The following is an 11246-nucleotide window of genomic DNA, read 5'->3' as shown; positions in this document are numbered from 1 at the left end:
GATGGAAAGCGACCAAGACATTTGTCTACAGTATTTTAGACATTGATTAAAAATGTACTCTCTTATTTCTAACAACAAGAAGTCTAAATGGTAAAGTGTACAAAAGGATAAATTTAGCTTAATAAAAACTGAATTTTAATATAACTATATAAAAACTTGTTACATAAAATTTCTTCATTTTTTTGTTGTTGTTTTTGTTTTTTGAGATGGTGTTTCTTTGTGTAGCCTTGGCTTTCCTGGACTCATTTTCTAGACCAGGCTGTCCTGGAACTCACAGAGATCCACCTGCCTCTGCCTTACTGGGTTCGGGATTACAGTTGCACAACACGATGTGACTAGTTACATATAATTTCCTGATCCAAATTAGAATGTTGGGGCCTCTTTAAAAGGAACTCATGTATTAGGTAGGATAAGTAGAGCCATTATAAAATTATCTATGACTAAATAATATAAACACACTGTAAATGGGTTAAGATACTGTTCAGATTATATTTAATAGACTTTGGAGTCATATTGCTTAAATTCTTATATTGACCCTTTTTCTTAGCAGCTATGTCACTTTAGACATTCCATATAATTTTCTGGTGCCTTAATTTCCAATCTGTAAGGTAGAGAAAATAATAGCATGTTCCTTGTAAGTAGGGTTTTCAGAAGCATTGATTAATAATTAAGCCTTTAGAATAGTACCTGGCTCATACTAATGGTATATTAATCATTATTTATTATTTTTCAGAAATATATTTAATAATTCTCCACTTTTTTCAAGGAATGAACCTTTCATTACACTTAGTCTATTTATAAGAAACATAGAGTGCTCCTTTCAGCAGCACATATATTAAGATTGGAATGATACAGAGAAGATTAGCATGGCCCCTGCGCAAGGATGACACGCAAATTCGTGAAGTGTTCTATATTTTTAAGAAATAAAGAAAGAAATTAAAGACTTCCTAAAATTCAATGAAAATGAAGGCACAACATACCCAAATTTATGGGATACATTGAAAGCAGTGCTCAGAGGAAAATTTATAGCACTAAGTACCTGCAAGAAGAAATTCGTAACATCACATACAAACAACATAATGGCCCAACTGAAAACCCTAGAAAAAAAAAAAAAAAAAAAAAGCAGATACACCCAAGAGGAGCAGACGGCTGGAAATAATCAAACTCAGGGCTGAAATCAATCAATTAGAAACAAATAAAACTATTCAAAGAATCAATGAAACAAAAAGCTGGTTCTTTGAGAAAATCAACAAGATAGACAAACCTTTAGCCAAACTAAACAAAAGGTAGAGAGAATCTATCCAAATCAGCAAAATCAGAAATGAAAATGGTGACATAACTACAGACACAGAGGAAATTCAAACAATCATTAGGTCATACTACAAAAGCCTATATGCCACAAAATTTGAAAACCTAAATGAAATGGACAATCTTCTTGATAGATTCCATCTTCCAACATTAAGTCAAAATCAGATGGAAAGACAGAATAGCCCTATATCACCCAAGAAAATTGAAGCAGTCATTCACAGTCTCCCTTCCAAAAAAAGCCCTGGGCCAGATGGTTTCACCACGGAATTCTACCAGACCTTCAAAGAAGTGCTAACACCAATTCTCTTCAAACTATTCCACAAAATAGAAACAGAAGGTACATTACCAAACTCATTCTATGAAGTGACAGTCACCCTGATACCTAAACCACACAAAGACCCAACAAAAAAAGAAAAATTCAGACCTATCTCTCTTATGAACATTGATGCAAAAATACTCAATAAAATACTTGCAAATTGAATCCAAGAACTCATCAAAGATAGCATCCACCATGACCAAGTAGGCTTCATACCAGGCATGAAGGGTGGTTCAACATATGGTAATCCATCAATGTAATCCACCACATAAACAAACTGAAGGAGAAAACCACATGATCATCTCCTTAGATGCTGAAAAAGCATTTGACAAAGTCCAACACCGATTCATATTTAAAGTCTTGGAGAGATCAGGGATACAAGGCACATATCTAAACATAGTAAAGGCAATATACAGCAAGCATAGCCAACATCAAACTCAATGGAGAGAAGCTTAAATAAATCCCACTGAAATCAGGGACAAGAAAAGGCTGCCCACTCTCTCCCTACCTCATCAACATAGTACTTGAAGTCCTAGCCAGAACAATAAGAAAACTAAAGGAGATCAAGGGGATACAAATCGGAAAGAAAAAGGTCAAAGTGTCCCTATTTGCAGATGATAAGATAGCATACATGAGCGACCCCAAAAATTCAACCAGAGAACTCCTCCAGCTTATAAACACCTTCAGCAAAGTGGCAGGATACAAAATCAACAAAAAAATCAGAAGCCCTCCTGTATACCAAAGACAAAAGGGCCGAGAAAGAAATTAGGGAAACAACACTCTTCACAATAGCCACTAATAACATAAAGTACCTTGGGGTGACACTAACCAAGCAAGTGAAAGACCTGTTTGAGAAAAACTTCAAGTCTCTGAAGAAAGAAATTGAAGAAGATATCAGAAGATGGAAAGATCTCCCATGCTCATGGATTGGTAGGATTAACATTGTGAAAATGGCCATCCTGCCAAAAGCATTCTACAGATTCAATGCAATTCCCATCAAAATACCAACTCAATTCTTTACAGACCTTGAAAAAAAGATTCTCAGCTTCATATGGAGAAAGAAAAAATCCAGAATCTCCAAAACAATCCTGTACAACAACAGATCATCTGGAGGTATCTCCATCCCAGATCTCAAGTTGTACTACAGAGCAATAGTAATAAAAACTGCATGGTATTGGCATAAAAACAGAAAGGAGGATCAATGGAACTGCATAGAAGACCCAGAAATAAACCCACACACCAATAAATACTCAATTTTTGACAAAGAAGCCAAAACCATTCAATGTTAAAAAGACAGGATCTTCAATAAATGGTGCTGGTCCAACTGGATGTCCACATGTAGAAAAATGAAAATAGATCCATATTTATCACCCTGCACAAAACTAAGTCCAAGTGGATCAAGGACCTCAACATAAAACCAGATACTCTAAATCTGTTAGAAGAAAAAGTTGGGAACAGCCTAGAACTCATTGGCACAGGAGACAACTTCCTGAACAGAACACCAACAGCACAGGCTCTAAGAGCAACAATCAATAAATGGGACCTAATGAAACTGAAAAGCTTCTGTAAAGCAAAGGACACCGTCATCAAAACAAAACGACTGCCTACAGATTGGGAAAGAATCTTTACTAACCCTTTATCTGACAGAGGACTAATATCCAATATATACAAAGAACTAAAGAAGCTGAAAAGCAGCAAACCAAGTAATCCAATTAAAAAATGGGGAACAGAGCTAAACAGAGAATTCTCTGTAGGGGAATATTGAATGACAGAGAAACACTTAAAGAAATGCTCAACCTCATTAGCCATCAGGGAAATGCAAACCAAAACGACCCTGAGATTTCACCTTACACCCATCAGAATGGCCAAGATGAAAAACTCAATTGACAACACATGCTGGAGAGGTTGTGGAGAAAGGAGAACCCTCCTCCATTGCTGGTGGGAATGTAAACTGGTACAACCACTCTGGAAATCTATCTGGCGCTTTCTCAGACAGTTAGGAATAGTGCTTCCTCAAGACCCAGCTATACCACTGCTAGGTATATACCCAAACTTTGCTCAAGTACACAAAAGGGATATTTGCTCAACCATGTTTATAGCAGCTTTAATTGCAATAGCCAGAACCTGGAAACAACCCAGATGTCCATCAATGGAGGAATGGGTACAGAAATTGTGATATTTTTACACAATGGAATACTACTCAGCAATCAAAAAGGAGGAAATTATGAAATTTGCAGGCAAATGGTGGGATCTAGAAAAGATCATCCTGAGTGAAATATCCCAGAAGGAGAAAAACAAACACAGTATATACTCACTTATATAGACCTATAAGATATGATAAACAGAATGAAATCTATACACTAAAAAAAGATAGTCAAGAGAGCAGACATGGGGTAAGATGATAAATCCTCGTTTAGAAAGACAGATGGGATGTGCATTGAACGTATGACAGGAGTCTACTGAGCGCATCTGAAAGACTCTAACTAGCAGTGTTTTCAAAGCAGATACAAAGACTCATGCCCAAACCTTCGGCAGAGTATGGGGAATCATATGAAAGAAGGGGAGTTAGTATGATGGGGAAAGGATAGGAGCTCCACAAGGACCAAACATATCTGGGCACAGGGTCTTTTCTGAGACTGACATTCAACCAAGGGCCATGTATGGATATAACCTAGAACCTCTGCTCAGATGTAGCCTGTGGTAGCTCAGTAACCAATTGGATTCCCATAGTGAGGGGAACAAGGACTATTTCTAACAGGAACTCAAGGACTGGCTCTTTGACCTCCCCACCCCCCAAGGGAGGAGCAGTCCTGTTAGGCCACAGAGGAGGGCTTCCCAGCCAGTCCTGAAGATACCTGATAAAACAGAATCATATGAATGGGGAAGATGTCCCCCCCATCAGTGGACTTGGAAAGGGGCAGGGTGGAGATGAGGGAGGGAGGGGGGATTGGGAGGGAATGAGGGAGCAGGACATGGTTGGGATACAGAGTTAATAAAATGTAACTGATAAGAAAAAATAAAATTAAAAATAAAAGAAAAAAAAGAAACAGAATAGAGTAATTTTGTGGGAATTAATAAACTACTGAACAGGCAACTGAAATTATCCTGTATATACTCTAAGAACCTCCTTAAAATAGTGTTTGATAGCTTTGTTTTCCTTGATATTTTGTTGAAAGTTGTGACTTCATTAAGACATTTATATTTTTATATATTTAAATTTTCTTTTTATATGCAACCTAGGGATTTTATAAATTCTTATTTTGTTTACTTCTCACATTAATTGTACAACTACACAGAAAACTTTCATCCCCATCTTGAAGATGAAAATCAGAACTAAATTTGACCATTCCTATTCTCATAACTATTTTACATCATTCATTCCCTCTAGAATAACCAATTGGGTTCCATTCTTAAGGCGAAAGGAAACTGGATAGTCTCAGTACATTTTGCTATCATTTATTAAAAAAAAACATAAGAATTGGTCCTTGTCCTAGCATCTTATAAGCACAATATTCTCTAATCTTCATAATCCCCCAAATTGGGTGCATTTATCATCCTTAGTTTTGTATTACGGGAGCACAGCCCCATCACCTGTTAAGAATACTGATATGGGTAAAACAAGTGGGGGAGTAAGGATTTGGAGAGTATGCTTTCAACAGCAATGCTATAAAGTTTTGTGACATAGATAGTTGGTGGCAAGTGTTTTTTTCCCGTATAAAATCTTAATATACAGGGAGCCATCTGCTCTGAATTAGGGTGCGATCAGCTAGATGCTGATGAACATCACAGACATTTCCAAGGTCTGGCTAGACATAAAACAGGCAAGGTTGAGGAGATTTTTTTCTGTCCTGGGAACTGAAATTCCCTACTCAAGCACTAAGTAGTGACTTTCTCTTCTTTAAGAGTGTGTAAGCGCAAATGGTTCTGTGCTAGTAATCTCCAGCTGTCAGACTCATGTTAAAACCTGAATGGATGTTATGGGTATTAATATTTACTATTGATATATCTTTTAGTTAAGCAGCGGTTATTCCTAAACATGCTGAAATCCAAATAACCACACAGAGAGTGGGATTTATTTAATTAATCTACAGCACAATGCTGGGCAATAGTTACTCCATCCTAAACCTCCAAGCCCACATAGTTTTCTTACCAGCCAGATTTTACCCATTATACTTGTTTTTAGTCATATCTTAGGTCCAGTTCATCTCTCCTTCTGGTTCCAAGTCCTGTTCTACTGACCTCTGCTCCTCTCTCTTCCCCTTGGCTTCCTTCTCCTCCACTCAGGACTAGGATGTCCCACCCTATTCTCTCCATTGCACAACACTTGATGGATGTTTAATTGACAATATAGACAACAAATCATGGTATGTTTACACAAACTTGAGACAAGTGATACATAGAATAAGCATTATGATGCAATGTCTGGATTGAAACCAGACAGTGGAGTAGAGAAATCAGCATTTGAATGAACAAGAGTACATTCCACAAGAATATTATACTAACAGATGAACTAGATGGACCAGATGTGTTTAGATGAAGATGCTAAAGGCTTGGTTTCCACTCAGGTGTGTAACTAGCCAATCAGGTTAAAGACAAAGCAGCACACACTAATTCACTTAATGCAGCAACAACCACTTTCAGGATTTTCTATGGTTTGTAAAAGCAAACAACCTCCCCCAACCCCACCTTACCCCTATCACCCACAACAGAAGAGTTTCCCAAAAGCCTTTTGTTCTCTCACAAATGACTTGATCACTTCTTGACTGCAGACTTTCTCAGAAAAAGCTTATGTTTTCTGGAGAAACATCAAGCAGCACCAGGTCAATTAGACAGAAAGCAACAGCAGCCTTGAACACTGAGTTTCTGTCTATACTGGAGTATTCTATAGAGGAAGTGTCAGTACTCTAGACCAAGGGATAAAAGGGTCAGATGGTATGGGAGAAAAATATAGACCCTTAGGTAAACTCAGATTAAGCAACTTCAGTTAATCTTTTATAAGGAACATTGGTGACAATGGCTCACCTTTCAAAGCATTAGCCTGACTTATAGAATTTCAAACATTGCTTATGGAAACAAGCAGCCACATGTTCTGAGCTTTGAACCCAATTTGTTAGCAAAACTATACCAAGGGATGACCAATGACATCTCAGGAAATGCAGATCCTATCAGAAAATCTGGGGCCACATTCGAGGATAACTTTAAATAAGCAAGGTACCTTTTTGCAAGAGTTTCATACTAGTTAGAAACATAAGTTTCCCTTTTTCAGCTTCTGAATTACCTCTGGAGTTTTCCAGGTGGACTCAATGTGAGCAGACTGAAGAGGAGAAAGTGCTTTATACCTTCAGTTCAGGTAGCTCCCCCTACCCACCTTTGATTCTACTGCCTCCTGTATTTGCATCTGAAATCGCACAGCTTATATATGTATTTTTCCTTTGGAACTGTGAGCAGTCATAATTGACCTCATTTAGAAATCAATTTCAACATCATAGATCATCAGCTTATATTTGATTGATTAACTTAGTGTTTCTTAGTTTTATGAAGACAGGGAACAGGCTTGGGAACTTCCCAGAGAGCTGCCATCATTTGGGAAAAAATTAATCAAGATTTCTAAGGGCTGGGTCTTGGTTTTAGTGATGAAAATTATTTTCAGATATTTTTAGTGTGTTTGAGTTAAATTAAAACACTATTGTATATTTATCTTAGAGAGATTTGAGAAAAATTCTGGTTTTTAAGTTCAAATAGATGAGTTTCATTGACCGTTCTGCACATTTTGCTCATTAGATGACTTTGTTGAAGTTACTCACCCTTCCAGAAATTTAATTTTTTTTATGATAACACAAGAGTAAAAGTAGTCCTCACCTCATATCAATATTATAAGATTTAAGTGAAAATAGGATTCCACAAAATAGTTGTCAGTAAAGTGGTACATAAGTACTGGTTCTAATCTTTAGAACCTAGAATCTTTAGAACTGGTTCTAATCTTTAGAGTCTAGAACTCTCCAAGCCTCACTTTACTCATCTGCGAAATGTAAACAATCTTTCAATTTATAGGTTTGGTTAGCTTTTGTTTTGTTTAGTGGCAGGGTCTCAACATAATGACCTTTACTGATCTTGAATTTGTGATCCTTTTGCATCTGCCAACATTTTGGTGAGTGTCGTTACCAAGGTTTTTTGGGTAAAAGAATTGTCTCTGGTAGCTCTATCAAGATAAGCTCAGCTATGAGCACCCATTAAAGGGATAAGTAACACTGGAAAACATATTTATTTATTCACTGTGATCACATGGGCAAAAGGATACAGTAACTCCTATGTCTGCAATCAGGGGCATGAACAGAATGCTTAGGTTTCAGTAGAGGTTAATTTGGGGGGAGGGTTATTTCAGGAGCCCTATAGCCAAAGGGAGAGGTACAAATGTCTCTCTTTAGAGAGTATCTCCCTTCCTGCTAGGATGCCTGAGACAAATTTAAGGGGTTTGCTGATTATGCATTTGGCTTTCTCTCATGGAAACAAATTAGTTACTGAGAGTAGTGAAAAATAAATGTGGAATTAGCTCACATGGAGAAGGTGAAAAGTATAATGCTTATGATTGATATCAGTATTATTTCTACTTCAAATCCTGAACTAAGTAATTCTTTATGTAAGAATGGCCCTAAACTTAGGAATTCTTAGAATATAATTAGAATTCTTCCTGAAATCTAAATATGACATTTTGTTTAATGCTTATCAAAAGAATATTCTGTGAATCATGTGATCATTTTTGTCATGAAACACTTGAATCAAAAATAAATAAGTATTTATTTAATACCAACACTTGTCATCCTCATTAAGGACTATTAACACATCTAAACAGCTAAACTTGCTTAAGTGGTATTTCACTTTCTGCTGCTCTTTTGCATTACAAACCATTACATTGACAAGCTATGAATGCCTAATGAGTTTTGACAGCCATAAATAAATAAAGCATTAAGCAGAAAACAAAAGTTTTATTACTAGCCTGAAAACAAAAGTATTAATAATTGTCTTCATGGGTTTTTTTTTTTCTTTGAACTACAAATAGTGTATTAACAAGCTGATTTGGCTGCAATTAAACTGGCAAATAAAAGTTCATTTGATAACTATGTAAAACATGCAATGCACATTTTACTATATGTCAGCCAAAATGCAACACTTATTTTCCTTACAATCCATTTAAGCCTGGGCATGTTAGTTCAGTTGGTAGAATGCTTGTCTAGTAGGCATGAAGCCCTTAGTAAACTTGTTGTGGTAGGATATACTTACAATCTCACCACTACAAATATAGAGGCTAGAAGGCCATGTATTTAAGGTCAACCTCAGCTTCCTTAGAGAGTCTGAAGTTAGCCTAGGTTATATAATATGTCTCAAAAGAAAAAAGAAAACCCTTATATATAACTGCATTACTTTACATGACATGGTGCTGGGCTAAAGAGTCCCTTTCCAAAGACAACCATGTTTTCAATGCCTATGAATATGTTATAGTATATAGAAAAAAAGAAAATAAGGCTGAAAATGGAATTATGGTTGCTAACTACCTGCCTGAAATATGGAAATGAAATTGGAAGTTCCAGATGAGGATAATTATTTGTTGTAGTTATTTGTTGATGTAAGAAAATACATGAGAAAAGCAACTAAAGGAAGGAAGTGTTTATTTTGGCTCACAGTTTGAAGTTACAGTCCTTCATGTTAGGGAAGGCATAGAAGCTCTAAGCAGCTGGTCACTTTACATCAGGAAGAGGGAAGAGATGATTTCTTGTTCTCAGCTTGTTTTTTTAATTTGATTTAATTTTTACTATTTTTTTAACCTTGAACTCCACTCCTTCAAAAGGTATCACCACTTTCAAGGTGAAACTTCCTACCTCAACTAGTCTAATCTAGAGACTCCTTCATAGACATGCTCAGAGATTCATTTTCATCATGTTTCCAAATCCCATTGAGTTTAAAATCAATGTTATCTATAATGGGGATGAGGAAGATATATTCACTATAAACTGACGGGGACTCAGGTTTCCTCACTAGTACTGAGGATGAAAGAGGGACACACCTGAAGAAATGTGGATATTCTTTGGAGGATAGAAAAGGAGAGGAACAAAGCTCTCAAGGTGTAGTTTATACAACCTAGCCGTGACTTTATTTTTTTTTAACTTTATGAACATTGGTATTCAGCCTGCTTGTGTGTGTGTGTGTGTGTGTGTGTCAGATCCCCTGAAACTGGAGTTACAGACAGTTGTGAACTGCCATTTGTTGGGAATTGAGCCCAGGTCCTTTGGAAGAACAGCCAGTGCTCTTAACTGCTGAACCATCTCTCCAGCCCTGCCGTACCTTTAATTTAATGTGGAAACTAAAGAACAGGACTAGGATACCATACAAAACCCCATTAATTCCATGACATATATGGTGATTTTTTGAGACAAGGTGTCACTGTATAGACATAGTTCACTTAAAATCCACTATATATCTCAGAGTAGCTTCAAAGTAGAGACCCTTCTATCTCAACTATGGTGCAATTACAAGTGTTTCTACAACATATGGCTCTAATAAAATGTATCTTAAATGTTAAAACTAAAGAATCATCTTAAATCTAAAACCAGTGAATAAAGGAGACCAGCTTGAACTCAAGTGTAAGATAGATTTATGCCCTAGAACTGTAGTTTATTTACTAGCTATATAACATTGGGCAAATAATTTAATCTCAGTGAGTATACTCTTTCTTACTTATCAAATATGGATAATCACAGAGCTTGCCTTATATGTTGCTGTGAGGATATAATGAGAAAATAAATGTGAAAAGAACCTGGTTTTATTTTTTTTTTATTTTCCCTCCTGTAGTTTCCTCCCTCCTCCCTCCTCCCTTCCCAATCCCTCCCTTCCTTCCCCTTCTCCACACATGCCCTTCCCCAAGTCCACTGGTAGGGGAGGTCTTCTTTTCCTTCATTCTGACCCTAGTCTGTTAGGTCTCATCAAGAGTGGCTGCATTGTCTTCCTCTGTGGCCTAGTAAGGCTGCTCCCCTCTCAGGGGGAGGTAATCAAAGAGCAGAACTTGCTTTTTAAATTTAGACTTAATGAATGTTAGCTATTGTTCAGTGGTAAAAATACTGGACTTTCAAACATCTTGTATTTTAATCTTTGTATGGCTAATGTGCAACATGATGCTGAACATATCCATTTCTTTTCTGTCATTCCATTCTTCATCTGTCAAAACTTGTAGGGTTTGTCTGCCTCTCGAATTACATATATTTGAGTGTCTTATTTTACTGACAATTGTAATCTGGATGAAATTGTAGAGCTTCACAGATCAGCAACTACAGAAGAAAATGATGATCATTTATTGTGAGGTATAAAGTGTCCCAACTCCAATGTTTAACCTTTCATATTTATTTTAATTCTAACTACATCCCAGTTTCTGTGTAGAAACAGAATATATACTATGGTGTTAATTTCGTTAACAACTACCATGAAATTTCTTTGACATCCACAATATAAAAGTCCTGAGAGTACTATTTTGTAGAAAAAAAATATCTTTCCTGAGACAAAAAACGCAATATATATATATATATATATATATATATATAAATATATATAACACCATAGTATATATTCTGTTTCT

At 36.4% G+C, this 11246-nt stretch overlaps 1 non-coding gene across 1 annotated transcript; it reads left to right on the top strand.

Annotated features, from left to right (window-relative positions):
* Window positions 1–811: 811 nt before the first annotated feature.
* Window positions 812–918, top strand: LOC129676780 (U6 spliceosomal RNA). Its single transcript, XR_008720121.1, has one exon. It is a non-coding gene; the product is annotated as a U6 spliceosomal RNA (small nuclear RNA).
* Window positions 919–11246: the final 10328 nt, after the last annotated feature.

Source organism: Psammomys obesus, unplaced genomic scaffold (assembly GCF_907164565.1).
Source record: "Psammomys obesus unplaced genomic scaffold, mPsaObe1.curated_primary_1811, whole genome shotgun sequence".
Lineage (NCBI taxonomy): Eukaryota > Metazoa > Chordata > Mammalia > Rodentia > Muridae > Psammomys > Psammomys obesus.
This window is presented reverse-complemented; position numbering and strand designations above follow the sequence as displayed.